At 43.2% G+C, this 27028-nt stretch overlaps 1 protein-coding gene and 1 long non-coding RNA gene across 3 annotated transcripts in view; one reads left to right on the plus strand and one right to left on the minus strand.

Annotated features, from left to right (window-relative positions):
* The window catches only part of LOC139038238 (uncharacterized), a 136531-nt gene extending 124458 nt beyond the window's left edge, over window positions 1–12073 (minus strand). The window contains exon 1 of the long non-coding RNA XR_011491177.1: window positions 10825–12073. This is a non-coding gene — a long non-coding RNA (uncharacterized lncRNA). The remainder of the gene's footprint in view (window positions 1–10824) is intronic.
* Window positions 12074–12248: 175 nt separating this feature from the next.
* The window catches only part of BASP1 (brain abundant membrane attached signal protein 1), a 51381-nt gene continuing 36601 nt past the window's right edge, over window positions 12249–27028 (plus strand). Inside the window, exon 1 of one of the 2 annotated variants that reach the window (XM_020868886.2) lies at window positions 12249–12482. The gene's annotated coding sequence lies outside the window, so the exon portion shown is untranslated. Of the gene's footprint in view, window positions 12483–12926; window positions 12951–27028 lie in introns of those variants that run through there. The other variant, XM_020868887.2, reaches the window with a different exon arrangement.

Consider the following 27028-nt stretch of genomic DNA (forward strand, 5'->3'; position numbering starts at 1 on the left):
TACCCTATATCTTAAAAGAAAAGCATTTTTTGTATATTAAAAATGTTCCTTTCAGAAAAATGTCCTGCACTGTCTGGCATTTATTATGTCTATTATTTTATTTCCCTAGATGTGTTATCTTTTCTTCTAGTTGGCTGGCTTCATTTGCTTTCTTTTCTTCCACTTTGCTTCTTTACAAGGAGATAATTTCAGACTAGACTGACAAGTATTTCAAGCTTTATTTCCATTATGGGAATAAGAAATGTGAAGTTAATGAGATTAAGATAAAATGAACCCCAGAAGGGAGTGTAAGCCCCTTTTAATGAAAATCAAGATTATATGCAAATTTTCATCACTTCCTAGGTCACCCAGTCACTCATAAATGTTTTGAGTGGATTAAAAAACACCTGAATGGACACGGAGACTTAAAAGAATGGGTAGAGTTTATCTCAGTGAAAAGAAAGGATAGAGATTGGCGATTTTAGTGGGAGGAAATTATTAATGATGTATACCAGAGTGGGACAAACTGCTGATCTTATGTCAAAGCTGACCTGCCAATGTGTTGTCGAAAATAAAGTTTTATTGGGCCACAGCCATGTCCATTTGGCTTTATGGTCTGTATGGCTGCTTTCCTTTGATATGGCGGAGTCCCAGTGGCAGACAGAAATCTCATGGCTTGCAAAACCTAAAATATTTAGTATTTTGGCCCTTTCTAGGAGGGCCTTATAAGCTTCTCCATTAGATTATTATTTTTTTTAAACATTTAATTGAAAAAAAAAACATTTAATTGTTTAAAGTAGTTTTATTATGCCTTTTAATTTATTTGCTTAGTTTTTCTGGCCACACCATGTAGCATGCAGGATCTTAATCCCTGAGCAGGGATTGAGTCCCTGCAGTGGAAGCATGGAGTCTTAACCTCTGGACCATCGGGAATTCCCTAGACTGTTTATTTTTGAAGTCAGGGATTCTAGGTTTAACTTCAGTTTTTAAATTTACCTTTAAAAAAGTATCAATCCCTTTGAGATGATCAGGTAATAACTCTAAGAAACAGCATATAGCATACACATTTAAGCAGTGGGTGGGTATTTTCTAGCAGTAGTTACACATGTCCTTCAGGCCAACCCTGCTTTTCTCAGCCCTCAGCGCTCTGCCCTGCACCCCCCCATCTCTGCGCTCTGCTAGGGTCTGCAGCGAGCCCCACTGGAAGGGTGTCCATGGCCAGACTCCCACAGCACCCCTTCAGGCAGACCTGGGGGACCCCTCCCTGGGCCAAAATACAAGGCAGAGTCTTAAATTTAAAAGAAGAAAGAGAAAACTTTAAAATACAAATACTTCTTATTATTTTTCAGTCAATACAATATTGAGAAGCTGATTTTTGCACCTCAGCTTTTACTTAAGTGTGAAAGTGTGTTAGTTGCTCAGTCATGTCCAGCTCTTTGCGACCTCCTGGGCTATAGCTTGGCAGGCTCCTCTGTCCGTGGGATTTCTCAGGCAAGAATACTGGAATGGGTTGTCATTTCCTTCTCCAGGGAATCTTCCCAACCCAGGGATGGAACCCGGGTCTCCTGTGTTGCAGGCGGACTCTTTAACATCTGAGCCACCTTTACTCCAAAATATCTGGCATTTAGTAAGAAGCAGCCAAAGTGGAGGTGATGGAATTCCAGCTGAGCTATTTCAAATCTTAAAAGATGATGCTGTGAAACTGCTGCACTCTATATGTCAGCAAATTTGGAAAACTCAGCAATGGCCACAGGACTGGAAAAGGTCAGTTTTCATTCCAGTCCCAAAGAAAGGCTAGGTCAAAGAATGTTCAAACTATCACACAACTGCACTCATTTTACACACTAGCAAAGTAATGCTCTAAATTCTCCAAGCTAGGCTTCAATAGTACGTGAACTGAGAACTTCTAAATGTTCAAGCTGGATTTAGAAAAGGCAGAGGAACCAGAGATCAAATTGCCAACATCCGCTGGATCATCGAAAAAGCAAGAGAGTTCCAGAAAAACATCTAGTTCTGCTTTATTGACTATGCCAAAGCCTTTGACTGTGTGGATCACAACAAACTGTAATTCTTCGAGATGGGAATACCAGACCACCTGACCTGCCTCTTGAGAAACCTATATGCAGGTCAAGAAGCAACAGTTAGAACTGGACATGGAACAATGGACTGGTTCCAAATTGGGAAAGGAGTACCTCAAGGCTGTATATTGTCACCTTGCTTATTTAACATATATGCAGAGTACATCATGCAAAATGCTGCACTGATGAGGCACAAGCTGGAATCAAGATTGCAGGGAGAAATATCAATAACCTCGGATATGCAGATAACACCACCCTTATGGCAGAAAGCAAAGAGGAACTAAAGAGCCTCTTGATGAAAGTGAAAGAGTGGAAAAGCTGGCTTAAAACTCAACATTTAAAAAATGAAAATCAAGGCATCTAGTCCCATCACTTCATGCAAATAGATGGGGAAACAGTGGAAACAGTGACAGACTTTATTTTCTTGGGCTCCAAAATCACTGCAGATGGTGACTGCAGCCATGAAATTAAAAGATGTTTATTCCTTGGAAGAAAAGCTATGACCAACCTAGACAGCATATTAAAAAGGAGAGACATTACTTTGCCAACAAAGGTCCATCTAGTCAAAGCTATGGTTTCTCCAGTAGTCATGTATGGATGTGAGAGTTGGACCATAAAGAAAGCTGAGCGCCGAAGAATTGATGCTTTTGAACTGTGGTGTTGGAAAAGACTCTTGAGAGTCCCTTGGACTGCAAGGAGATCCAACCAGTCCATCCTAAAGTAGATCAGTCCTGAGTGTTCCTTGGAAGGAGTGATGCTGAAGCTGAAACTCCAATACTTTGGCCACCTGATGGGGAGAACTGACTCACTGGAAAAGATCCTGATGCTGGGAAAGATGGAAGGCAGGAGGAGAAGGAGATGACAGAGGATGAGATGGTGGGATGGCGTCACTGACTCAATGGATGTGAGCTTGAGCAAGCCCCAGGAGTTGGTGATGGACAGGGAGGCCTGGTGTGCTGCAGTCCATGGGGTCGCGGATAGTGGGACAGGACTGAGTGACTGAGCTGAGCTGGACTGAGCCAAGACGGAGGACGAGGAGCGCCCGGATGGCCGCTCCTTAGTCCCCTGGGAGCGTGGAGTCCTGGGTTGAAACCTTCTGCCTGAGACTGAAGGGGGGAGGCAGCACCAGGGCCTGGGGGTGAGAGTGGACACATGTTTGGATTTGACCTTGCTCCCACAATGGACACCGTGCCCAGTCCAAGGAGACGCTCCCTGCTCCCTTCCTGTGCCCTCGACCCACATGGAGAATCTGTCTATGTGCTCCAGACACAGTTGCTGGTCTGGACCTCATTATTTTTCCTTTTTTCATAAAAACGTTTTCACAGAATTATACTAAGATGGTTTCTGCATTTGCAGATTGATACAATAAATGGCCTCATGAGAAAACTGCCGTATCTCCAGTAAAAGTCATTACTGAAAATTTTTCCTTTAAGAAATTGTCTTACAGAAAGGGATATAGAGATACATTCTTCTTAAAGCTGGTTGCTAGGAAGAGTTGTTCCTTCTGACATATTTGAAATGCTTTCCCTTATCAGAAAAATTAGTAGTCCATAATATTTTGATTTTTTTTTCTCGTGGCTTCCAAGAAACTTAGAGCTAAATTCTTTGTGCAAACATAGCAACAAACTTCAGGCCTTCTGTTATGGTTTTCTGAACCCTCCTGTCTTCCCTGATTCATTACTTAGGTTTTGTTATTTTATCCCGTCCTCAAAGGTCATCTTGGTGGGGCTGCAAAATTAGCTTCCTTAGAACACATTTTTCTGAGTATGTTTTATGAACTGGCTAAGAGTTTTACATTCATTTTCTCATATAATTTTCAGAACAGTCCAATGAAATTAGTAATTTTCCCATTTTCCAGATGAAAAGACTAAGGCTAAAAGCCAAGAAGGATTGTAAGAATAGAAAGTGAAGGCAAAGTTAGGATTTGATACCATTTATCACCTAAAAGCCAAGCTTGCCAACTCAATCACTGAGAGGATAGTCTCACCCAGTCACATTCTGCTAGGTTTCAACAGATGCCAAAGAGACCGGCTCTGTAAAAATGGAATCAATTTTTCCATTGAAAAAAAACGATCAATAGGATGAACAATTACTGATAGAAGACTTTGATCCATAGAATTGATATTAACCTTTTCACAAGAGACTGAGACTGTGACATCAAAGGAAATCCAAGCAATGAATCGACATTGGGAAAAGAGTCTAATCTTGTCTGTAATTAATATGCAACTTAAAATCATTATAAAATGTTTTGGCATTGGAGCTCTGGAGAGGTAGGTTCTCTTAGGTTTTTTTGGTTGCAGCAAATTTGTTTAATCATACTGGAGGACAAAACCATAAAAATCAGCATAGTGTCAATTTATGGGTCCTCTTTCTAGAAACTGGAACTGAGGAAATACTTTAAAAGATGAGAACCGTGTTTCAAAACTGTCACCGTAGCATTGTTAGCAGAAAGGAGATAACTATCTTCAATAGAAGATAAAATGCTCAGGTGGTTTTGATTCAGCAACAATACTGTGTACTAGAAATTCACTGATACAATGAGGAAGACATAACAAACAATGTTATAAAGAAAACAGAACTGTTTTGATTATGCAAATACAAAAATTAAGTTACTACATAGATGGAGTGGCAGGAACTAACTATAGACTAAAATCTTGTTCCTCCTATTAATGAAATCCCCATCTCAGAATCTGGGAGCGGGAGGCAGTTCTCTGCATTAGAAATGGACTGGATTAGGGCACCCCAGGGACCTCGGCCAGCAGTCCAAAGGAGAGTGCCAAGGCTGCGGCCACGTTCTTCATCCAAACTGAGCCACTAATTTCAAGGTGAAGAAGCAGAGAGATGCAAGAAGCAGTAGTATGGTGTTAAAATACAGAGTGCCAGGAATGCTGATGAGAAGGCAGTTTCCAAGTAGTGATTTCTTAGCCCAGGTCTCCCAAGCAGTGTACAAAATTATACATTGTGATTCCCAAAGTAATGAGTGGTCACTGCAAAAACAGTCATTCAATATGGAACTTGAGAACATGATATTAGAAAGCTGAGTAACCTTCTGCCCCACCTCTGAAACGACATCGACTCCCACCGAGAGCTACAGGAACAGTTTGGGCTGAAATCCTGCAGCTCTTCCCTGTGTATGTATGTATAGCATAATATAGGAACAGTAATACTTTCTATATAATTCAGGAACTTACTTTAGGCACCTAAGAAGTTGTTTTTGACATCTTTCCTTGTGTTTGATTTTGATCACATGAGTCTTTTAATTACTACAATGAGACTGATTTTCTTCTTTGTTCCAAATCCTCCAGAAATGCTGATGCTTTAAGACAGGAACCATGCTTTTCTTGCCTGTCCAATTTCCTGGCCCATCACTCATTTTCACAGATGACTTTCAGGTCCCATTAAAACTACTGATACAATAGCTGTTTTTGTGGTTGGTTGGTTTAGATATCCTCAGCCATTTTCACCAGCTCTTTCTTGAATACATTTGCAATTTGGTTTTCTTATTTCTTACTATTTTGCTTTTCTGTTTGGGGAGGAATCATTCTTTTTGACATTACGTTGGATTTTGATGAGTAGGAGATTTCTAGGTTTAAGAAGCAAGAGGGTTATGGTTTCTGTTTGGAAGTCTTGGGGAGTCTTTCCAAAGAGCAGAGTTGGGGAGATATTGGAATTTGACAGTATTTGCACTTGGAGGAGTAGGCAAAGCAGCATCGCTTTACTAATTTACAGCAAAAAAAAAAAAAAAAAAAAAAGTGCATTCTCTGCCTTCTGCTTGGCAACTTACTTTGCACTTAAAACCAATTTATTTGGGGCACTATTTCTTGCATTGAAGTTAAAAGTAAAAATGCCAGTAGGGTATTTGATCTGAGAGAGAAGCAGGTGGTAACAAGACACGGGGCTGGTCTTAAGCTTCACAATAATTGATGTTGGAATCTCTATAGTCTCTTTCACTCAAAAGGGAAACCATGTGAAAAAGTGCTCTACAACATTCTTTATGCCATTGTAAAGTCATTTGTTATTTGAAGAGCTTAATGGGTGATTATGGAGGAAGGGCAGCCAAAGAATGAAGGACTATTTCCCCAAGACCAAGGTCCCTCTGTTCTAATCCCTTGCCCTGTGTCTGCAGAAACAGGTAAGCAGTGCTTGAAAAAAGCCCTCACTGGTTAGGGAGGCAAACATCCTTTGATCACTGGCTTTATGTATTTCTTTCACTTATTTATACTGAAGTAAGTTGATTTACAGTATCATGTTAGTTTCAAGTATACAGTATGCAGATTCAGTTATACACACATACATTCTTTTTCAAAGTCTTTTCCCTTATAGGTTATTATAAACTACTGAATATAGTCCCCTGCAGTATACATTAGGTCCTTGTTTATACAGGTCATATTTATAAACAGTAGTAGGTATCTGTTAATCCTAACCTCCTAATTTATCCTTTCCCCCTTTCCCCTTTGGAGTTTCCCTGGTGGTTCACTTGGTAAAGAATCTGCCTGCGATGTAGGAGACCCAGGTTCAGTCCCTGGGTGGGGAAGATCCCCTGCGGAAGGGAATCTTCCCTCACTCCAGTATTCTTGCCTGGAGACTTTAATGGACAGAGGAGCCTGGCGGGCCACAGTCCATGGGGTTGCAGAGTTGGACACGACTGAGTGACTAAACCTCCACCACCTTTCCACTTTGGTGACCACAGGTTTGTTTTTGTCAACGAAAAAAGATGCACAACTTGAGAGTTGTGAGTTAAGTGTTTTATCTGGGGGCAAAATGAGGACTGCAGCCTGTGAGGCAGCACCTCAGATAGCTCTGAGAGACTGCTCCAAACAGGTAGTGGGGGAAGATCAATATATAAGGTTTTGGAGAAGGCCACGTTCAGAACCATTAAGCACTCATTTTACAAAAGGTTTTCTGCTAGTAGTGAGGATCTGATATCACCATGAAGGGATTTAGTGCTTTTCTAAATATAAGGAGATGCAAGGATTGAGATCAAAATGTGAAAGTGAAAGTCGCTCTGTCGTATCCGACTCTTTGTGACCCCATCAACTATACAGTCCACGGAATTCTCTAGGCCAGGATACTGGAGTGGGTAGCCATTCCCTTCTCCAGGGCATCTTCCCAACCCAGGGATCGAACCCAGCTATCCCACATTGCAGGCAGACGCTTTCCCCTCTGAGCCACCAGGGAAGCCCATCTCTGCAGAGGCAAATGGCAAATGCCCTTGCTGTTCAGTCACTGTCAATGCTCTTGGCAAGTGCCGATTTGTAGTTGACATTTTCTATGTCTACTTTTGTGTATTTTCTTCATAGAAAATGCTAGTGAGTAGATAAAGTGCTTTGGGATTTACAGGATAGGTGGGGAAATTCCTGTCTGTGAAAGGGAGGAGGGAGTTGGGAATGAGAACTATTCAGGTAGAGGATAAGATTTGTTTTTTATCCGTCTTTTATCTTGGGCAAAAATGTTCCCAGTGTGGTGCCAAGGCCAGGCTGCTCCTTGCATTTCAGGTCCACTGTTTGGTGGTAAACACACGTTGGCTCAGGTTTCCAGCTCCCCTCTTACAGGACATAAAGAGGCGCATGAAACAGGGGACCAGGGAAGTTGTTTTCTTCCATTTATTCAGCATGTAGTAATACAGTGGAATTAAAAATCTGCCGTGGCTCTGGAAGTCACCACCTAGATTTGTGATCTAGCCAAGAAAGGTGGTGATGTAGGGGTTCAGGGTGCAATGCAGCCCCCGCTCAAAGGAAAATCTGTTAAGTCTTCGCACCTCCAGACCTGCTGCCTCTACTGACACCTTGAACCACAGCAGGAGACAGCTCCTCAGGCAGCACGTCCTCTTCAGAAACATCAGGTGTTAAACCAAGGTTTCTCCACTCGCTGCTACTGACATTTTAGGATGGGCAACTGCCTGTTACGGGGGCTGTTCTATGTGCATTGTAGGAGGTTTAACAGTAACCCTAATCTTTATCTATTAGTTGAATTAGTTAAATCTAAAGATGCCTGATCTTTATCTATTAGTAGCACTTTCCCCAAAGCCTGGAGATATTGCCACTTGTCTTCTGGGACTCAGAAGAGCCCTCACTTGAGAACCACTAACTGAAACAAAGTCCTTTCTTGGCTATGTGAAGGCTGAGATTGTAATAATGGTGGTGGTGGGGTGTGTGGGGAGTGGGGCAGAAAGAGGAGGTAAATATGCAAATGTCAACATTGTCCTTTCATTAAAAATTATTAATGTATTTAAGAAAGAAAAGCTATCTACTTTCATATGTAATATTGCCTGTCTAACCTTTAGCTTGCAATTCATAGAAGAGATCTTGTCAACAAATTGCAGCAATTCAGTCCTTCGCCCAATACTTAGCTGTCCTGTTGAATTGATCAAATTCTCTATAGAAGTCTCTGTGGGTTTGCATTAATTCAGTAGTCCTGAACAAGAGCTAGTCAAAAAGATGTCAGGCAAAGGTGGCTAGGGGAACAGTGGGGTGACACGACTGTCACCATGCTTTTGCTTCATTCATGTTGGTCCACAGGTATTATCTGGGGTCATAATTCTCTTTTCACTGTTTAGGAGGAAAGGCTGGGGAACTGGGAAGGTGCTTGGCCTCGGTGGGTGATATGAGAGGTACCGAGAGGGGAGTGGTGGGTAAGCTTTGGAGGCGAGATGAGGTCTACATAATAAACTACCCTATATGTCTCAATGACAATAGATATGATTTGAAAAGCTGAACACACATTGAGGTTTTGTAAGCCTACTAATTTAGGTGACATGAGTCCATTTCACTGCAAGCAATTCTACAGCAAATCCTTTAGTAAAAATCAGTAGTCACTGAATCATTTATCTTTTTGATGAATATTTCCATAATGCAGGTTATGCCTCACTGAAGCAAAATATGTAGGCAATTGAAAATGACAGTGAAATTCATTTTACATCCCAGGAAGCCTAGCTTTATTAAAAATTATTCACTCCTTTTAGAGAGTTAAGCAATATTTAGTTTCATGAATATAATGTTGAAAATTAATTACATTTGTCATAAACTGCACCTTTAACATCTACTTCCAAGTTAATTCATCTATAATCTAAACAGCTAGTGGCATCCATAGTAGTTTACATTAACAATTTTCTGAACTGCAGAGCTTTAAATTGCTTAGTCATTAATTCCCTAAGTGTGGGTTTAAAAAAAAATAAAAACAACTTTTCAAGAGCATGCATCTTAAAAATGTAAGATGTTAGATAAACAACTAAAAATGAGACTAAAAACATCAACAAATTGGATTTTATAATGTATGGGGATATAACAGATATAGCATGTTGGGTACTACATGGTACATATTTATAAATTCTGGAAAATATTAATTCTTAAGATTAATAGCTCTATCAGCCAGTTACATCACTAATTCATTAAAGAAGAATTCCTTTAAAAATCTTTTAAATAAACAAATCTGATGGAAGACCAAACTGAGGAGACCTGAAGTCTCATTGATGTAAGCTTTTGCCTCCCGTTTCTATGGTAACCTGTGATCTATATTCTAACCACACCTTTGAAAGGCTTGTTTTCTCTAGCATGAAAATTTAGCTAGGAGCACTGAAAGTACCAAACATTAATTGTTAGGTTTTTTTTTTTTTTTTAATTGAAAAAGGAAAAGATAGAAGATAACACCCAAAGACTTACCACGCAAACACAATAGGAACATATATTTACTCATTTTGGGATGAGTTTACATGACTGGAAGATCACAGGGATAAAAACTGAATGCTAAATGAAATAACTATGCAGATACTCTAACAAATATATTCAGTACATGTTTTAAGCATAAAATTGTAAATGCTCATTTAATTGACTAGGGTTAAAACTTAAAGGCTTGCTCATAACGGTTCAAAAAAAATTAAAGCCCAGTAGTTTTTCAACCTGGAGGGATTTTTGCCTCCCAGGGGACGTTTGGCAATGTCTGGAGATATTTTGCCTGTCACAAGTGGTGGTGGTGGTGGGGGTGATACATGTGTGTGTTTCTGTGTGTATTACTGGTAACTAGTGGATAGATAGAGGTCAATAGTGATGATGAAAAACCTACAGTACACTGGACAGATCCACCCAATACCCACCTTCATCAGAAAATTATCTGTCCAAAACAGGAGACTGAGTAACCCTACATCTAACTTCATAAATAATGTGCTGGAATGAGGGCCATACACTGAACATGGAAAATTATTGAACATTTATGTTCAAATAAATAAAATGCTTTTATTTGTAATTTGCTTCCCTGTTTTTGTACTATATTTTACTTCTTTGGCTCAGTGATAAAGAATCCTCCTGCAAATACGGAAGCTGCAGGAGATGTGGGTTCGATCCCTGGGTCAGGAAGATCCCCTAGGAGGAGGAAATGACAACCCACTCCAGTATTCTTGCCTGGAATATTCCGTGGACAGAGGAGCCTAGTAGGCTACAGTCCAAGGGTCGAAAAGAGTTGGACACGACTTAGCGACTGAGCGCGCACACACACACTTTGTTATTTCATTTAAATGGTAAACAGACAAAAGAAAAAAATGAGAAGGACAGCAAAATTCCCTTGCCCCTTTGGCTTTCATAGGTGAACATTTCCAACTTTCATGCCTTTGTCTAATTTGGCGTGGCCCGCATAAACTGTAAATATCAGTAGAGTCGGGGAGCCTTGTTCCACTGCAAAACTTCGAGGCTTGTATGGGGTTCACACTGTCACCCAGCTTAATTTATGCATTTAAATTCTGGTAAGTTTTTTCCTTGTTAATCGAAAATGGACTTACCTTTTCCCGCTTGAATGAGGATGCACTTGCCTTTGGCGTCTGCCTCCTTGTAACATATGGTTACACTGTGTCATTCCGGCTTTGGATAACATTCCTGTCCTCGAATCCTTGCCCAGGTCAAGAGGGCAGAACCACCCTGGAGAAGCAGCAGCAGCATACTTCGGTTTTCTTTGCTGCGATGTGGGCGAGCCGGAAAGCAATCCAGATACCGCCAGAGGGCGCGCAAATGCCGCAAATGAAAGTTCCAAGGCCTCAGAAGGGTTTTGCAGGAAGGGTAAAATTGGCTTTTGTCTAATGAAAAGAGCTATACCGTTCTAAGCGATGTCGTGTTACGTTATTTTTCGCATTTGCTTCTGACCAACTGATAAGCAAGGTGAGCACATATCCCCACCCTGGTGGTTATTTTGTATTCCTGTGATAAAGTGGCAGCACCCGCCCGCCCCCGCCGGGACACCCCACACTCCGCAGTTGGCCATGGTTTTGACCTGTGCGTTTCTGAGCTTGCACTGTGCGGCTTGTCTCGGCTAACTCGCTCTTCCTGAGGACTGGTGCCTCCGTTAAAGCACAGACATCAAAAAACAAAACAAAACAAAAACAAAAACCCGACGGCTCCGTGCCTAGCACTCTGGTCTTCCCTCCTTCTTCTCCCAAGTCCTGAGACCATCCTCGCAGGGGCGATGCCGCGAGCCTGGCCGCCTGGACCTCCGCGCCGCGCTGGTCCAAAGCCGCAACCTGCCGGGGCGCAGCACACTCGGGGCACCCGGGCGCCGCCCAGACGCGCCTGCCCTGGGAGAACACTGTCCACCCTCGGGCGTCGGTCCTGATGGGCTGAAGGGAGCCACCAGGTCAACTCTCCCCCCGAACCTCACTGCCCGCCCGAGTATCAGAATTTCACCCGGACGTCGCGAGCGTTCGGGTGGGATGCTGAGAAAGGTTAGCAAGGGGCAGGGGACGTCAGGCACCACCTCGAGGCGGCCCCTCAAGGTCTGAGCGACAGCCCGAGCCCTTCTTACCCAACCGTTCCAAACAGAATAGACAGAAAGGGGGGCGCATTGGAGAGCGAGAGTGTGTGTGTGTGCCCCAAACATCGCCGGCGCTGCGGGGGGAGGGGAGGCGACGGGGGTGGGGGGCCAGGGACTGGAGAGGAGTGGAGGGGAGGTGGGTTGGGAGTGGGCTAGGAAGGCAGGAGGGGCCCGGGGATGGAGGGAAGGGGAGGGGGCGAGGAGGGGAACCAGCCCTTTGAAGGAGAAGGGAGGCGGGGGTACCCGGGCAGGCGGGGTTGGGGGACCGAGAGGAGCGGACGGAAGGCGGGCGGGGCCCCCAGCGGGAGGGGAGGGGCGGGGCGAGCTGGGGGCGGGGCGAGCGGGGGCGGGGCGGGCTGGCGCGCGGGGGGAGGGCGCAGGGCAGGAAGGGGAGGGGGAGCGAGCGCGCGAGAAATGCAGAGGCTGCGGCGGCGGCGGCGAGGGCAGTAGCGGCAGCGGCGAGGGCGGCGGCGGCAGCAGCGCGACAGCTCGCTCCTCTCTCCGGGCTCCCCGCCGTCGAGCCGGGGAGAGAGCCTCCCGCCTAGCGGCCAGGCACCCGGCCGGACGTCGCCCAGCTACCCGGGCCCCTCCGCGGCACCGCGATCACCTCGGGGCGGCCACAGGCACCCAGACCCGGTAAGGAGGCGCGCCCCGGTGGCCCCCGCAGCCGCCGCGGACCCGGGGTGCCGGCCACCCCGGGGGCCTCCGTTTCCTTCTTCCCCCACCGCCACCCCGTTTCTTTCCCCCTCTGCACCCGCCCCACCCCCCCCCGAGGCCCTTTGTTCTCTCTCGGCGCCGCGGCCCGGGGTGGGGGGTGTGGGGAAGGGGAGTGGTGCGGGGCCCCCGATTAGACGGCGCTGGTCGTGGGGGGTGATCCCTCGGGGAGGGCTCTGTCGCGTCGCGGGGAACTGGGGAGATGGGGGGGCGGCCCTCCGAGGTGGGTGGCTGCAGCCACTCGCAGGGTGGGGAGGCTGGGGGGATGGGGGGCTGGTGAGCCTGCTAAGCGGAGTTGGTGGTGGGTAGCGGGAGGAAAGCTGCTAATGCAGCGGGAGATTGCCGAACGGGAAGCCCTTGCGGTGCACTGAGTCCCGAAGAGACGGTTTTGTGAGTCTTGTGGGAGAGGCTGTCACCCGCGCGGCTCACCGCCTGGAAGAAGGCGCTGGGTGCGGGGGTCGCAGCGGCAGAAGACGAAGGGTGGGGGTGGGGTGGGGCGGGAGTGTAAGGGGGAGGGAGAAGGGATACGGGGGGACGTGGTGTGATCAGAAGGAAGGAGGTGGCTTTTTGGTTCAGCAAATGGGTTTCCTTGGCCGCTGGGACTCCTGAATCTTGGCTTGGGGTGGCCGAGGAATGCGAGGTTCACACGACAGCGTGCCTTCCGAAGCACCACTGAGCCGATCAGAGCCCCAGCCCCGGACCGGGCCGAGCTGCCTTGCCATTAACCTGTGGGCTGCATCTGAACGTTTCCTTGTCTCCGGCACTCAGTTCGGAGAATGCGCTGGGCGCCTCCACTGGCGGCCCTGGCCCGGAGGGTGTGAGCTTGAACCTGACAGCCCGCGGCCCTTGCCGCCCAGCCCGGCCGGGGGCGAAGGTTTGGGGTTTAGTAGGTTTTGCCTAAAGCGCTAACACTGAAACCCGACGCCCGGCCCCTGTTCCCCCTTCTTCGCCCAATCTCCTCCTCCCCGCTTCCCCAAAGAATAAAAATTGCAGAATCCTTGGATCCGAGCGCACACACAATGCGTGGCTACAAACCGCATTCTTTTCATGAATATTCATCGAACGCTTGGCTAGGCTCCTTATCTGCTTCCTCAAGAGACATTTCCGCCTTGAAACGAACTCCGTGAACAGTCTTTGCCTGTGTAATTTTCACCCTGCTTAAAATAACGCAGCGCACACGGGTACATTTTTTAGTACCTGGAACAGGATTGACAACCACGCCTCGGTCTGCCGCGAGGCCACTAGCATATCTGCGGCAGGTTAAAATCAAACACTGGCATAGAGGTGGTCTTCTTGCACTAGGGGTGTGGATCAGCCTCGCAGGGATTACAACCTGGGCTCACAGACCTCAGTACTGCGGGCAAAATGAATGAATCCGGACTGTAATTACCTATTCCTTTGTCTTGGCCTCGCGCATGCGCCGGAGAGCAGGGTGTGGAGGGCCCGGGCCGACCCGTTTGATCCCTCCATCACCCACCCACCCACTCCCTTCCCAAGCCCAGGAACAAAGGCGTTTGCCCTAAATGTTGCGTGAAACCCTTGGATACAGATGACAGTCTCCCCGCCACCCCGTGCGTGTATTTCTTCTCCCAGGCAATCTCATCTTTTGCCTTCTTAGTTGTTTCAATTGATGAAAAATATTAGCCTTGATGCTGAGGGCAAACTGGGGTTTAATGTTTTTGTAACCGAACACTGCTGTTTTCCTTTCTTGTGCAGTTCATTGTTCTTTTTCCTGTAACATATCGCACTGCAGTGATGATGGCCCTATTAATTTGCATCAGTTAACCATTTGCCTGAAAGATTTTTGCTGCTGGCCATTTGATGAAGGGACATTGGTCTCGAAAATGACAGTGGGTCTTGCCCCTGGTGTCACTACTGGGGAAAAATTAAGACATTTGGCATTTATTCGAACAAGAGGGCCTACAAAACCCAGAGCTGAGAAAATGGTTACTTTGTTGGGATCCTAACGCTGTTTTCTTTTGATTCCTACCTCATTGTTTCATTAGGAAAACCCAAGAAGAACTCCATGGAGATGGAAACCACTGGTAGGGGAGGAAGAAGGCAGATGGGGCTGCTGGGGTGAAGATGGTCTATTAAGTTCTTAATTTTTCTTTTCCATGTATATCGATATGTCGCCATATACATATATATGGACATACAGACACATATTTGATGGTTGATGACTGATTTTCTTTCCAGTGATGCAGACTATGGCTTCTTTTTGGGCCAGTTTGTTCTACCAACTAAAAAGAGACTTAACTGTCGTGTATAAAAAGGAGCTAAATAGTTATATTTTTGCCATGGTACATTACATTTGAAAGAATTTTATGCTTTAGTATTCTCAATACACCCTGGTAAAACAACACGTGGCAGGAAAATGGAAATTATCTCTTTTGTTCCTGTTAATAAAACTTGATATTGATCAGGTTGAATGTATCAGGACCTTTATTTGATATGGAGGGTAGCCGCCTGCTATCCACTGTCCTCCATAGTATTGGGTGGATTTTTTTAGGGTTTAGAGGGCTAGAGGTAGGGTTTTTTTCTTTAGGTTATGTTTTTGAGGAACGGATGAGTCGGAGAATAGATCACATGAGATAACAAATATATACCAATATGCCCCCAATTCGATGAGTCTCAGGTTTTTGAGAAAGACAATTTTTAAATTGAATTATAAATGATCGGTTACCTTATTCTTTTACCCGGCTAGCTTTATGGCAATTTTGGCAAGCTTTAGCAGGTGGAGAAAGGGAGCTGAGCCTTTTGACAAAATGCGCCAACAATGACCGTGTTATCAGCGGCGCCAGTGGCCTATCTCGCCTTAACTGATGCGCTTGCTCTCATTATGCAGGCAGAGGAGAACCTTTTCTCCCCACAGACCACCCTCATTTGAACATTAATTTGAATGGAAGAGTCCTACAGGGCTCTGGCTCTTTATCTTTGGAGGCATCCCTTGCAGTCTTCCTGGATTTACTAGAACAAACCGTATTATAATCTAAGGTGTAACGTATTCTCTCTCGTTAAATTTTTGTCTTTTAAATTTTTTCATATTAAGGACAGTTTCAAACCATTTTCATACCATGGTCAAGATGAGGGGAGTATGAAAAACTTAGGAGATTTGGTCACTGTTAAATAGATGTCTGTAATATTCACTGTAATTTTGTAAAAAAATCACCAAAATCCAAAACCATTTTTAAGGAAAGTAAAGTGCCAGGTATATACATGTGTGTATATCACACACACACAATTTGTATATGTATATATATATATATATATACTCATGTTACAAAATAAAATTTAATACTGATAGGAAACAAAATAGTTGGTATAGAATATCATTTTATGGTGCTTCATGTTGGTCTTTGGAAAATAATCAGTTTTCTGTTTTTCTCAGTATATATATAGAAGGGAGAGCCTAGTTAGTCTACTAAGATGCTCATTTCCAATTTTTACCAGTGTACCCCTGAAATAAATGGGTTGCACTGAGCATCTTAAATTTAGGGTCTTAAACATTCACATGAAAGCATTTTAAAAGCTGTAATAAACAAATGCTTATACTAAACGAAAGATTTATAAAGTTGCTCTGCCTTATTTTTGTTATTGTTTGTAAAATTTTGTTTCGAAAATATTTAAAAAGAGGCCTGCTCACTATTGTTCATCAAAAGCAATTGATTTCCTTTGGTGTCTGATTCTGCTGAAAGAGATGTTCTGAATTGCTCAGGTCTTTATCTTTCTAATATGTAGTTTTAATCTACTACTTTATGTCCTCTATCAAAAGATTAACATCTTGATGAATATTTTAGTTGGTAACTGGAAGCCAGGTACTGTGGAGGTAAAATTGAGCTTGTATATGAGTTGAAGTTCTGGAGGTGGGTGGGGGGGATGGGAGCGGAATCTGTTGTTTTATCAAGTTTTCCTAACTCATTGAATCTTTTCCATTTATTCTGACTCTTAAGGCTTTGGGTAATACAATGCAATGGGAACTTTACTTTGCAGCTTAAGTCTGGTGTATTAGTATCAGGAAATAAGCCAGGCTGTGAATAGCCAGAATGTTTTTTAGAGAGAAAATATTCTTAATGGGGGGGGGGGGGTTTCCTAGGGTGTAGTCGAAGGAGAGTCAGTTTGAAAAATCTCTAGGCACTTGCTGGGCCACTTTGACCAAATTGCTTCAAACTGCTCTGAATTTCATTTTATCCAATTGTAAAACTGGAGTAATAATTCTTAATTTTAGGCTATAAAAAGGATCGCACGTGTCTGAAAAGGGTGTAAGTACAGTGGCTGGCTCTTCGGAGCCCCTGGACCTCTCAGCCTGCATTTTCAACACAGTCATCAGTGTGATTGATATCAGTAACTGATTTCTATATATTGAGCTATGTTTTTGTTCCATGCTAATTAAGACCTGAGGGTTTCAGTATATTCAGTGAGAAATAGGATATTTCAAACCTCATGGAGATACATATTTGAAACTCTATGAGACACCGTGTGGGAGTTTGCTCCCATGTGGGATAAATGACGCCAGAATGGCCACCCTCACTGAATTTCCCACGGCTGCCTACATAACTCAAGACATGGCATTTCAATTCTTTTGAGAAAATACAGGGGTGGTCTTAAAACCACAGAAGTTCCCAGCCTGCCAAAAGATTTTGTTAAATACCGTCCCCTCCCCTGCTATCAAGACAGACATCTAGGTAAGTGTTACGTAAAAAGAAAATGTCCAATAAACCTTATCAGAAGTAAATGATAATCATATAGATCTTGAAGTGAAGTGGCTCAGTTGTGTCCGACTCTTTGCGACCCCGTGGACTGTAGCCTGCCAGGCTCCTCTGTCCATGGGATTCTTTAGGCAAGAATACTGGAGTGGGTTGCCATTTCCTTCTCCAGGGGATCTTCCTGACCCAGGGATTGAACCCGGGTCTCCCGCATTGCAGGCATCCGCTTTAACCTCTGAGCCATACCAGTGGATAGTTAAATTGTAATTTTGAAAAGACACAAGCCTAGGAAGCAAAGTGATTAAATGGCATTCTCTTCTTTGTTCTGGAACTCAGAAATGGGATGATGTGGATGTAGAGTCTCATAGTATATTTTTCTTCTTCTGCACTCTAAGGGTTTAAGGGTTTAAGTAACATTAAAAATCAGGCTTTCCAAAAGCAGTAGATGTTTTTGAACAAACAGGGAAAGCAGAGTTTTTTTGACTAGTGAAGGAAGTCAGATAGGGTAGGTTGTAATTGAGCATGCCTCGAAGTCTACGAATAAATTCCTGAAAGCTTTAGAGTCTTTGAAATGGAAGCCATCTGCAAGCACCACAGGGACCCAGGTCATAAGGACACATTTCAAGATTATATAAGAAAATGGTGTTCAGCAGGGAAGGCCAAGTGGTTCCACATTTCCTTCTTATCACTTAAGACACTTTCTAAACTTGTTTCTGATTTGGTTTATTTTCTTAATCATTTTGGATGACTTAAGAAGTTCATTTCAGCCATTTACTAGCTGTGTGACATTTGTCGAATTGCTTAACTTCTCTGCGCTTCAATTCTCATCTGTAAAATGAAGGTTACAGTATAGAGTTTACAGGAGAATGCCTCACACATACTGTGTACCTTTATAATGCACATTCACTGTGAAGCGGTGAGAGGACCAGCTTTCTTTATTTCATCCTCTCTATTCTTATTTCAAAGGTTATTATTGCAAGAAGGTCTGGTGGGGGTACCTTGGACAGGAGTTGGTAGAACATAGAAATCTGGTTTAGAAAAGCCTCCAAATGCAGCTCTGATACCTTGTAGTTGTTGCCAAGACACTTGTACTAGTTTTTAAAAGTCCAGAGTGGGTCGATTCATACGAGCCCAGCCCCTGTGTTGATTAGTATCACAATGGAAAACAATACCGTGAAAGTCCTTGGAACTTAAAGGCCTTGGTGACTCAGATGGTTAAGAGTCTGCCTGTAATGCAGAAGACCCAGGTTTGATCCCTGGGTCAGGAAGATCCCCTGAAGAAAGATATGGCAACCCACTCCATTGAAGATCTCCAGAGAAAGGCTCTCTGTTTTGATCTGGACTCCACTGGATGACCTGGGGTGTAGACACAATTCATTCATAACCTGAAAAGACTTGGCTTTGTGGTGTCCTGAATCAAGGTGCATTCATTAGCATCTGAAAAGAGTGTCTTAGTCATTAGTACAAAGATTGGTAAAAACCAATTTAGATATTTAAAATCCTGAGGACACAGTTCCACATCCCCACCGTCCACACCGGGAGTAAAAACCAAAGCTTGTCTTATTCAGGGATGTGAGGGTATTGTTACCTGTTGACAAAATCCCTGGAAATAATTATCTCCCTGGCAACCTTAATCACTGTGACAAAAACGCAAAAAAGGAAGTTCTCTGGCCTTTCAGGTATTTGAGATGGTTCATCCTGGAATTTGAGTTTTCAGGCGTTTAATTCAGGGATCTGCCTAAGTGATTCATCTTTGGCCTTCTGGACACTGGGCTTTGCTGTTGAGTGAAGGTAAAATCATTTTCATTTTGGTTAAATTATTTTTCTAATAGTTTCTTTAAACAGGATTTTGATTCTTACGGAATCAAGAGGGAAATTAATTTGTCAGGTATCCACTGTGGGGAAGTGGTTTTGGGTATGGTAAGTGTAACATAGAAGAAATTTCCTCCATCAAAGTTGTTTTTTTTTTTTTTTTCCTTATAAATCTGGAGAAGTTAAGGGATGAAATTAGACATCCATTGACTGTTATGTGTCTTATGCTCTAACTGAAATTTATCCCCTCAAACAAATTGTAAGAAGCATTTTACCTATGAATAAATGAAAAAAAATAGAGGGTTAAATAATGTACATAAGATCCTAGGGCTAACAGAAATTAATCGAATTTGGATCCATGTCTAATAGTCCTATTCTGCTGGCCAATGCTGCTTTTTCCCATAAGCCTTGGCTATTTTATCTCATGTAATGTGGACACTTGGGATAAAATGGATAATATATTATAACACATTAACCTCTTCAATATTCATTTAGAGAGAATTGTGCTAGTTTCTTCTCTGAAAAATTATCTTAGAAGAGATACACTGTCTAATAAGTATTTAATCGATAAATACATTTAGTGGCCTCTAGATTAGAAATGCTTCCTGTTGTGTGAATATGGGCTGATGTCTTTAAGTCATCCCTTTTTCTGGGATGACGATGATAAAGGCTGCTTTTGAGGACTATAGAGAAATGGCTTCATGGCACCTCACAGGTGGAATGGAAATAATCACTCAAATACCTTACCTGTAATTCTACTTTTGAAATACTAATCAGAGACACTAGTCGGCCCTCTTTCAGCTCTGTAGTTGCCTGATTAGAAATAAACCAAGTCCTAAATTCATGACCCCATTTTCACTCTGCCTCCATGCAGGATTCATTTACACAAAGTCGGTGGCTGGATTTAAATATTCTCCTAATTATCAATGCAACCTCAGTCTTTTGTAAATTCTTGTGTCATTCTAACAGAAGAATTGTAAGCTCATCATTAAAACACTTCTTTTGGAGCTCAGAGGACCTTAGAAATGTTAGTGACTTAGTCACGGTCCCATGAGCTGGTTAGTGGCCAAGTGGAAACCCAGGTTATTTCCCACTAAAGCTCCATTCCTACTAGCCCTCCTTTCAGTCTAATTGAGTCAAACTCTTACTGTCTTCAACTTAAAAAAACTCCTTCCTTTCTTTGACTCTGACGTCAGTTTTTGGGGTTTTTTTTTTAAGTCTTTATTGAATTTGTTAACAGTATTACTTCTGTTTTTTTTATGTTTTGGGTTTTTGACCCTCAAGGGATCTTAGTTCCCCAACCAGGGATGGAACCCACACCTTGTGCATTGGAAGGGGGAGTCTTAACCACTGGACCACCAGGGAAGTCCCTGATAACAGTTTTTGAAAATCTGGTCCTGATCTGGTGTTCTCTCCAGCAGAGAACCAGTTCTGCCTTCTCAATAACGCCACTTGTGCTTACTGCCTGCTGCTGCTTTTTCTACATGCCATCTTCTCCGCTTTCTTCTTATTATAGGCGTGTGGTTTCCTTCAGAGGCTGAAGAATTTATGGCATGCGTTAAAATAATTTCGCCCAGAAGACTAAATTTTTGTGTCGTATCTTTGTTTCTCTCCTAAAATAAACAAATGTTGCAGGGTTTGGAGCCTGCAGATGGAGGGTGGGAGTTTGAAAAGAAAGCCAGTTGGTTTTAGACTAATTTGGGGGCTGTGGAGTGAGCATAGCAGTGAAGCATTGAGCCCTAGAAATGCTCCAGAATCTCTTGGAAGATCCAGTGTGCACAGTATTGTAGAGATGGACATGAGTTTTTCTGTCCATTCCTAGAGTTATCTGGGCTTCCCAGGTGGCACTAATGGTAAAGAACCTGCCTGCCAATGCAAGATACAAAGAAGACAGTGGGTTTGATCTCTGGGTCAGGAAGATTCCCTGGAGGAGGGCATGACAACCCAGCCCAGTATTCTTACTTGGAGGATCCCATGGATAGAGGAGCCTGGTAGGCTACAGTCAATAGGGTCGCAAAGAGTCGGACAAAGTGGCTTAGCACACACAGACACAGTCTGGTTTACTGGTTCAAGAGCTGCATGAAACATGAGGTTTAATCTTTTTTCTTTAGAATGATCAGAATGATCATTTGTGGTAATTGGGATGAATTATAGGATTTAAAAGGGCAGTAACTTTCTGAAGTAGTCATTAAAATATCAAAATGAAGTACTTAAGTTGTTAAAACAGTTGATAAAGCTTAATATTCAGATGTTTGAAATGAATTTCAGCAATGTAAACTGTGTGCATTTGTATTTGGAGAAGCTATGATAAGTTTATTTTTAGATAAGAGAGTTCAAATTCATATTTAAAACAATCTATTTAGACATTTCAGTAAATAGAGAATGAGTCTTAGATAAATTTATATTTTTTCCCCAGGGAACCCTGCAATAAACAAGTGACTTTGCAATTTTGATAACGCTTTTAAATTATTATAGTTTTGCAGGTTCAGAAATGGACATATTTCTTAAATAAGCCAAATTAAAACTTTTTTTTTTTTTTTTTAAGTTTTTGAAGCAAAGGATATCAGAGAACAGCTTCTCCTGGTTAAGCTTTCTAAATTATGAGTATCCTAGATTGCTTGGCCAACTAATTTTGAAAAGACCCACATCATTTACCTGATGGTGGCCAGTCAAAACACCATCGCCAATAGACTAATAGAATAGCCAAGTTAAACAGTAACAGGATCTACTTGGGGAAATAGTATATCAAAAGAGAAAGCAATAACAACCATCCAGTGCCTGTGAGGACATGCAGATTTCCTTGGAATCACTGGATCTTCCCACAGTCCTGTTTTAAGCCTCTCTGAGCTTGTCTTGGAAACTATAGGGCTGTAGAATATTTGCTGACTCTGACCTTTATGAATATTCTCAGCTGTTTCAACATGGGATAAGAGCATCTGAGTTTGCTTTAGGCATGTTTAAGACTATTGGGAAAAAGGAAAATCTAGAGAAATCAGTGACTTACAGGTGGAGAGATTTGAGATGGCTTTCCTCCTTTATCCTGTATTTCATCCAGAAGGTAGGGTGAGATTATATGACCACTTGGGTATTCACTAAAGATTGATTAAATGAGGTGTTCTGGAATCGAATTTGCATGACTCATTTTCCTAAGGAAGAAAAAAAGTTTCGATTAACAATTAATGGTGACAATAGCTCTTACAGAGTCTTGTGATCGCCCAGCCTCAGTGAATACAATTGACCAGAGGTTATTACAGCGCTAGAGTTTCTCAGTAACCCTGGTCATCTTTTGTTGAGACTTCAAGCTTTGAATTAGCTTTGAATTGCCAGGGCTCACCCAGCTGGACTTCAGAAACCTGATTGCAGAATTTCTCCTGCGTGGTTTTCAGACAAATAGTAACAAGTGTTTGGAGCAATGGTCTCCCACAGGTTGTTAACACGAGGTTGATGGTTTCCTCGATATGTGTTTCTACATGTGACTCACATCTGAGTATCACTCTTCTCCATTACCTAATCCAGTGATCGACTAAGGAAAAGTCTCATTGAAAGTTTCATTGGTATAAGAGACAGAACCAATAGCTCACTCCACTTAACCTCCACCCTTTCTGTTCTAACTGGCTTTGCTTCTGCATTCCAGAGAGCTTAGCTTTTATTTCATTTATACTAAAGTCTCCTGGGTGGGTGGGTATGAGGTCCTCCTAGGAGAACTCAACTGGCTACAATGCAGAGAGACACAACTGCATGATGGGGTTATGACACATATTTTCACTAAGGTAAGAGTTGTAGTTCTAAATGGAAAAGGAGTTTTGTAATGTTTCTAAGCTATGATGTTTAATTGACTACTGAAGTCTGAAGGTCACCAAGCTTCTCATGTCTCTGCCTCACCCAACCATGTTAATTGGTCCTTTCCTGCCTGAAAAGTATCACAGGGTTTTACTTTAATGTTGTCAGTAGTAATACATTCTATGACCATATCCTTATTTCCAGCAACAAATATTACCATGTTAAGGGGAGACATGGTGGTTAGAGGAATCAGTTGGAAAACTAGGGTTTGTCCCCAATTAAATTAGGATTTGTCCACACGCTGCCACCTTTAATTTGCCTTCTTTATGACCAAGAGTGACCACTTGCTTATGTCTTTCCTGTTAGTGATCCCCTTTGCTAGGCATACTACTTAAGGAGTATTCTTTGTCATATCTGTAATGAGATAGCCAAGGATCCCAGATAAAGGGTAAAGAAGCCCAGAATGATGTAATACTGCAAAAAATGTTACTGCTGTTATAAGTGGAATGAAGAAAAGCTCAACCTAATAGAGTTGAGCATGATTTCTGTTGGAAGAAGGTATCATCTGGGCAGATAATATCTAAAAACCAACCCCCTCAATATCCTAAACCCTTAGGGTATTTGAATAGCATCATATAATAAAATTACTGTTAGCAGCACACAGCATGGCGAACCAGCAAGCCCTGACATGTTAGCAATTGTTTGCATAGTTTACCTGGCAGAGAAGATATAACTGCTAGAACAAATGTTTTAGATTGCTAACATGCTCCGTGGTTAGTGTGAGGTGTAAGTTGACTGCAGAAGAATGTCCACTGAATTCTGATTCTGATAACACATTTGACTACTACCCTAACTAAACCATCCCGTCTTGAGAGAGGCCTTTGGGAGAAATAGCATTTCTTATTAAATACTGAGGTTTGTGAAAATCCTTCTGAAAAGAAGGAAATGGCTATGCTTGAGGGAAGTTTCCACGGGGCATTTTTGCAGCTGTGTTTTCTGGATGGAGAGAGGGGAACACCATTCCTTTCTGTTCCTGAGAGTGTCTGGATTCCCCTTGTGTGGGCGGGATTTCTGGTAAGTACAATACAGGAAGCAAAACTGCATTGTTCTAGATCAGCAGTCGGTGACCTTGTTTCTAAGCCCCAGCCCCCTCTTTCTAGTGTTTTCCAGGGAGAAAAGGAGACCGGAGGGGGAGAGGAGGCAGGGCAGGGGCAGGGGAGGAGAGAATCGCAGAGGCAGGACACTTTGTTCCTGGGTTCCTCTGCTAGGGCCGCCGTGACAGAATGCCCCGGACTGGAGGCTACAATGCCAAAGTCAAGGTGGGGACCAGTTCCGGTTCCTCCTGAGATGTCTCTCCCTGTCTTGTGGATGGCTGCCTTCTTGCTATGCCCTCATAGGGTCTTCTATCTGAGTGGGCACTGCTGGTGTCTCTCTCTCTCTATGTCCCAATCTCTTTGTATAAGGACACACCAGTTCTCTTGGATTTAGGCCCACCTCCATGGCCTCATTTTTACCTAATTTACCTCTTAAGTTTTGAGGTACAGAAAGTTAGAACTTTAGCATATGAATGAGAGCAAGGCACAGCTCATAGCATTTCATATCAGGAAAGGTGGTTTAGAGTGAGGAATAGTCAAAGACCTGTGCAAAGTGCCCTGGTCCCTGCCCTCAAGATGTAGGAGGTAGGGAGAATCAGCTACCCTGGAGCCTCTGGTTTTGTTGTTGTTCAGTCACTAAGTCTGACTTTGTGACCTCAGGGACTGCAGCACGCCAGGCTTCCCTGTGCTTCACCATCTCCCGGAGTTTGCGCAAACTCATGTCCATTGAGTCAGTGATGCCATCCAACCATCTCATCCTCTGTCATCCCCTTCTCCCACCTTCAGTCTTTCCCAGCATCAGGGTCTTTTCCAGAGAGTCAGCTCTTCTCATTAGGTGGCCAGAGTATTGGAGCTTCAGCATCAGTCCTTCCAATGCCTGTGGTTTAACCCTTGCAAATCCATGTGAGGCAAGCCTGAGTAGTGTTCTCTTTTGACAACATGAGATGCAGAGAAGTTAATTTCCCTGAGATTCACATCACTAGGAAAGGTAGAACTTATGTGGAATTCAAAGCCTGCATCTATGGCTCCCTCGGGCTGGGGATGGCAAAGGGTGTATGCAGGTACTGTTCTCTCTGTTGTACTCAGGATAGATGTGGGATGAGGCCTCAGAATCCTTCTTGACACAGTGCTCTAGGCAGTTGCCACCAATCAGTAGGCATTAATATGTGGTGAAGCCTGTTTTCATTCCAGAACTATATGATCATGCTTTTCCTCTGCATGAAGCCGTTTCCATTGGTTATCCATATTTCTAAATACAGCAAGTAAATGAAGCGAGAAGGATTTACATAGCCCAGGTCTTGTAAAGGACACCTATTCTTGGGTAAATTAAAATAGAGGTATTCTGGGAGGGATAAAAAGAAAAAAGACAACTACCAGCAGTGGCATTGATCAAGAGCCCTTCTTAATGTAGATGGAAGGGTTGACCAGATGTGTAAGCTAGTTTAAAATCCTATACCAGCATCCATGCTTGTTGGTAGGGATTCAGGATACAGAAGAATCTTACTGTGGGCAAGTTTTATTGGATGGAAGCTTGAAGACATTAGAAGATACAGGTTTTAACAGAAAGCAAATGTGGAAAGAATGGTTGGACTTTTGATAGGTTTCTATACAGTGGGACAGTGAGGATAGGGAAGTGCGTGTCAGGGATATATGAAGTTTTTGATAACCAAAAAACCAAGGCTTATGAATTCTGGGGCCTTTCCAAGAAGTAAAGCAAGTAGCGATACTGAAGGGACTCTTTGAGGGGGCATTCTCAACAAATGTGGATGTGACTGGATCTTCACGCAACACTTTGGCAGCTCTTTTTCAAAAAGCACTTTACGACTTTTGAAAGTGCCCTCTCAGGTGATTCAGTCATTGCCTTTCTGTTTCGAGTTGTGGGTCACGTCATGTTGTGTTTAACTAACAATAAAAATATTACCTCACTAAGCCACAGTCTAATTGAATATAGTAATTTAATTTGACAAAACTAGATGAACCACCGGCCCTAAACTAATTGAAATTTGGTACTGTTTAATATCTTTTATAGGAATAATTTTCTTCATAAAACCTGCAATGTGAGTTACTGTAGAATTTTTTAAAAACTCTTTAATTTATGCAATACCTGTTTTTGAGCCCATGTCTGTGTGGTCTTCTGTCGGTGCTCAGTTTCTGGTCAGTAGCACCTTCTTCCATTCGTTCCAGAAATCGGGATCTTCCTGCGAACAAAGGTCTATGGCATCTCCCTGGTCATTGCTCCTCATCCATTCCTCTCTACACTAGATTGTGACCCTAGTTGAAGTTTTTACGCCTTTCCTTGATTACTGTGGTCATACTCTGCTAAAGGCAAGCCTGGCATTCCTATGCTGAACACTTTTCTATCATGACTTTTTGTTACACCTAGAACAAAATTGCCAAAATCCATTCCCGATCTGTAAGTTCCCTCCTGTTCACCTTCTGTCTTCCTCTTCAGCCTCCTCTCATGCCCACTCTCACCCATGCGGCCTGCCTGTCAGTTCTTCCAAATGCTCCAAGCTCTTTCCCATCATTCTTCTGCCTGGAATACTCTGTTCCATTGTCCCAAGTACTTCTCAACCTAGAAGTGCCCCTTTCTCAGACGTTCCTTTCCTGGCTGTCCCCATACCTCTCCGAGTACTTGGCATTTTTGGCTCTTAATTGGTCAAAACATGATGTGATGATTTAATGTCTCCATTCCTCTGGATGGAAAGACCCAGGAGGCAGGGATGCGTCAGTTTTGTTGATCCGTGACAGAGCTGTCCAGCAGTTCTGGGACTTAGCGCTTCATATTTGCTCGGTGTCAAGGTTGCCCACAGGACCATATATTTCATGGAGGGCGCACAGCCTCTGAAAGTCACCTTTGGCGGCTGAGATAACTTCCATGTACTGACATGCAATTTCACCTCATCAGTTGTGCTTACTGTGAAGATGAATACCTGATGAACTTCAATTAGTGTAATTATTCTGTTTCCAAGCACTAACCTTAGTGGTAATTGTTCTGCAGGCCTGTGACATTATGGAGTAATTAGTACTAATGGCTCATGCATCCAGGCTTCCTCCTAAGGTAGGGTGTCAAAGA

This window comes from Odocoileus virginianus, chromosome 14 (genome assembly GCF_023699985.2).
Source record: "Odocoileus virginianus isolate 20LAN1187 ecotype Illinois chromosome 14, Ovbor_1.2, whole genome shotgun sequence".
NCBI classification, from domain to species: domain Eukaryota; kingdom Metazoa; phylum Chordata; class Mammalia; order Artiodactyla; family Cervidae; genus Odocoileus; species Odocoileus virginianus.